The sequence below is a fragment of the Elephas maximus genome, chromosome 1, assembly GCF_024166365.1.
Source record: "Elephas maximus indicus isolate mEleMax1 chromosome 1, mEleMax1 primary haplotype, whole genome shotgun sequence".
NCBI lineage: Eukaryota > Metazoa > Chordata > Mammalia > Proboscidea > Elephantidae > Elephas > Elephas maximus.
In genome coordinates, this window is record NC_064819.1 from 28,481,119 (window position 1) to 28,485,955 (window position 4,837).

Genomic DNA, 4,837 nt, shown 5'->3' on the forward strand with positions numbered 1-4,837 from the left:
GGCCAAACGGGGGTACCAGAGGTAGGTTTCCCCTCGCCCGCCTCCTCGGACTCTTCACCAATCAGAAGGAGCCTCCTCCGGCTCCAGCCAATTGCGGGAAGGAGACTTTATCTTGGTTACAAGTCTCGGAATTTCATTCACGGTGAAGTGCTTGCTGGATGCGGGGGCGGGGCGACCTAGGCGAAATGGGCGGGGACGAGAATTCCCGGCCAACGGTACAACGGATACGTTGTTTAGATCTTATTTTAAATTCTCTTAACAGCCCTACGAGGAGGTTGTCCGCGTTTTAGAGAAGAGGTCGTGGTGCCTAAGGTGAATATTTTTGGTAGAGGCAGACAGACTTAGGTTTGAATGAGGCTCCCACCACTTCTTAGCGGTAAGACTTTGCACAAGTCTGAGCTGCTTGATTATATTAACAAAATTGGGGCAAAGCCCCCAGTGACAGTGTTGCTGTGAATTTTAATGGGAGAAAATCTTTAAGTCGTTTAGCACAGGTTCTGGCACATAGTAAGCACGCAATGAATAATAACTATTATTACCGTTATGACCAGAACTCTGCCCCAATCTAGTCTTGCTCATCTCAGGAAACTCACCAAGTTTAGAACAAAACTCCAGGTGTCTTCCTTGTCCTAGTATTAACACTAGAGTGACGCTCCGCTAGAAATTATAACAATTTTATTGAAGGAAAAAGACAAGATAATTTCGCGAAATGGAGAATCCCACGGGCACTCAAACAACAGGCAGCATGTGTTCTGGCTTGTGAGGACAGCAGTGAGGTATTTATCAGGCAGAACAAACAGGCAAGTGGTTTTATATCCAAGGGGATGCAGGATAAGGAAGGACAAATTTACAAGGGGTTGTCAAACTACAAACTTTCCTAACTTCGATTTCTAGCCTAACATCAGTCTCTTACTTCCCATTACAAGTTGACTAAAACAATATTTTTAAAGCAAGCTGTGTAAGCATTCCTGATGAGGGGGTTTAGTGATTGATTGTACACTGGCTCAACCTTAGTTGGAGTCCTTGAAATATAAAAGTCGACCATTTGGTTAAAAAACCCAACCCAGTGCCATCGAGTTGATTCAGACCATTTGGTTAGGAAGATGAAATCAACTCCAATGTGAAGCCTCTCGAAATGTAAACACTGCCAATCTGGCTGAGAGGAAGTGAGTTAGGGCCTAGGCATACACTGGATTAACTCTCTGAGAGCAGTTAAGATAGCAGGATTATTTACGTAAGTTCTACTCTTTGTGTCATAAGCAATTAAAACTTTCACAGGAAGCCAACTTGTCTTTTGTAGACGGCAAGGGCAAGCTTCAAACGTAGTTGCAACTTCATCTAAAACAGAATTTCACTTTGGGTCTGGGATTAACCATTTCAATCATGCCAAGCAGCCCCAATTTTAGGGTTTGTTTATTCATCCTCCTAACTGTATCCTGAATATGTCCACTGCTCAACATCTCCACTACTACCTCTGGGCCAGGTCACCATCTCTCACCTGGCAAGGGCTCCTCAGTGGTCTCTCTGCCTCCACTCTTAATGTCCTACCATCCATTGTTCACTCCTGTCCTTCTCTCCCATGATTTAAAACATTAAATTATGTCGCTCCTGCTTAAAAGCCCCAGATGGCTTTTCATTGCACTGAGAATACAGTCCTAACTCTTTAGGTGACATGATCTGTACCCTCACCTAGTATACTCCGTATCACGTTCCAGCAAACCTGGCTTCCTCTTTTTTGAATACACCAAGCTCATTCCATCCTAGGGCCTTTGTATTAGCTGTTCCCTCCACCTGCAACACTCTTCCCTCAGATCTTAATATGGGTGACTCCTTTTTAAACTCAGATATTAGGAAACCCTGGTGGCGTAGTGGTTAAGTGCTACGGCTGCTAACCAAAGGGTCGGCAGTTCGAATCCGCCAGGCACTCCTTGGAAACTATGGGGCAGTCCTACTCTGTCCATAGGGTTGCTATGAGTCAGAATTGACTCGACGGCACTGGGTTTGGTTTTTTTTGGTTTGGTATGAGTTTAAATGCCAACACTTCAGAGAGGACTTCCCTGACCAACCAATTCAAATTAGCCCCCACTGAGTCCCTTATTCTTACGCCACCCTATTTTATTGTTTCCAACCCTACCCCCCCCCCCCACCCCCTTGTACTCACACACTGAGATGTCTGTTCCCGGAGATCATGAATCTGGTCTGTTACATTCACAGCTGTATCCCCAGCATCTTAGAACAGCTCCTAGCATAGGGTAGGAGATAAAAATTTTTTGAGTAAATGAATAGTTGTTTTGACTGTGATCTTCATGTGGCTGGCTTTTTATTCTTTGAACCTCAGCTCAAATATGCACACCACAAAGTGGCCTTCCCTGTCCCCTTCCTCCATCTCTTCATAGCACTTAGCACTATAAAAAATTATCCTATTTTATTTATCATGTATTGTCCAAAAGGTCAGCAGTTTTAATCCACCAGCTGCACCTTGGAAACCCTATGAGGCAGTTCTTCTCTGTCCTACAGGGTCACTATGAGTTAGAATCAACTCGATGGCACACAACAACAACAACAACATTCTCCCTATTAAAATATACACTCCAAGAAAGCAGGGACCTTGTCTGTTTTGTTCACTGCTGTAATCCTAGTGCCTAGTACTTTGCCAGGCACACAGTGGTGCTCAATACAAAATAATTGCTGTTGCAGAGAACTGAGGCACGGATAGGTGATGGAATTTGCCCAAGGTCACTGAGCTAGTTAACTGGTGCAGAATGGATCCTAATCCGGGTCTATTTGAATCCAAATCCCCTGCTTTTTGCATCTTGACTCTTGTAGAGTTAAGGGGAAGACAAGATTGCTGATTTCAGGAAATGCTTATTAGGGGAGAGAGGCCATGCAAAAGAGGAACTAAATTACATCGTATTATCTTATTTATCTTTGTATACCCCACAAGTACAGAGGCCATAAACAAACAAAGAAAGCAGGAAATGGCCAGAAATCATAAAATGGAGGTTCAGAGAAAGGAGTGACATATTCTGAGTGGAATCCAAAAAAGCTTCATGAAGGAGGCAACATGGCATAGCCTCGTCTGAAGCTAACAGAATTAAGGCAGTAACGCAGGGGCCTCTCCCTTCGGACTGCCTAGGTTTGAATCTTGACTCCATCTTTTATTGTGTGACCTTAAGGGTATGTTATATCGGATCATAAAAAACTGTGGATAACATTGCGAAGAATGGGAATTTCAAAACACTTTATCGTGCTCATGAGGATCCCTCTCTCCCATGATTTAAAACATTAAATTAGACCAAGAGGCAGTGATTCGAAGAGAACAAGGGGAAACTGCATGGTTTAAAGTCAGGAAAGGTGTGCATCTGCATTGTATCCCTTCACTGTACTTATCCAACCTGTATGCTGAGCAGATAATCTAAGAAGCTGGACTATATGAAGAACGGGGCATAGGGATTGGAGGAAGACTCATTAACAACCTGCAGTATGCAGATGACACAACCTTGCTTACTGAAAGTGAAGAGGACTTGAAGTACTTACTGACAAAGACCAAAGGCTGCAGCCTTCAGTATGGATTACATCTCAACATAAAGAAAACAAAAATCCTCACAACTGAACCAATAAGCAATATCATGATAAAAGAAGAAAAAATTGAAGCTGTCAAGGATTTTGTATGACTTGGATCCACAATCAATACCCATGGAAGCAGCAGTCAGGAAATCAAATGACACATTGCATTGGGCAAATCTGCTGCAAAAGACCTCTTTATAGTGTTGAAAAGCAAGGATGTCATTTTGAGGACTACAGTGCACCTGACCCAATCCATGGTATTTTCAGTTGCCTCATATGCATGTGAAAGCTGGACAATAAGGAAGACTGAAGAAAAATTGATGCCTTTGGATTATGGTGTTGGTGAAGAATATTGAATATACCATGGACTGTCAGAAGAACAAACAAATATGTCTTGGAAGAAGTACAGCCAGATGTCCCTTAGAAGCAAGGATGGCAAGACTTCCTCTCACGTACTTTGGACATGTTATCAGGAGGGACCAGTCTCTGAAGAACAACATGCTTGGTAAAGTGGAAGATCAGCAAAAAAAAGGAAGAGCCTCACCGAGATGGATTGACACAGTGGCTGCAGCAATGGGCTCAAGCTTCACAAGGATTGTCAGGATGGCAGAGGACAAGGCTGTGTTTTGTTGTGTTATACCTACGGTCACTATGAGTTGCACGCGACTCGCTACCGCCGAACAATACAGGTACGAGTTTCCTCATCAGTCAAACAAATGAACTTGACTTAGAGGACTCTTGGGAAGACTAAGATAATACACATGAAGGTGTTTTACACAGCTGCCACGGTAAGTGCTCATGTAAACTGCCATAATTATTACTACAGATCAAAGCGTGCTGACCTTGCAACAGCAGCTCTTGGCCAACTACCTTTCTGCGGAGCAATAGAAAACTTCCTACTCCCTTAGGTTGGAGCCCTGGTTGCGCAGTGGTTAAAGCGCTCGGCTGCGAACTGGAAGGTCGTGGGTTCGGACCCACTGGACCCACCAGCCACTCCGGGGGAGAAAGATGTGGCAGTCAGCTTCTGTGAAGATTTATAGCCTTGGAAACCCTATGGGGCGGTTCTGCTATGCATCAGTAACAACTGGACGGCAGCAGTTTTGCTTTTTGGTAGGTTGAAAGGCGAGACACCAGAAAGGAGTCCAGTCCGGCCCCAGGTCCCAGCGTGGTGGCCTAAGCCAAGTTTCTCTCAGAGTGACTGGAAAAGCAGCCGGCCGCTCTGGCAACGCCGTCCGCCTGTTCTCGGTGGTACAAGGGCTCGCGCTTGCGC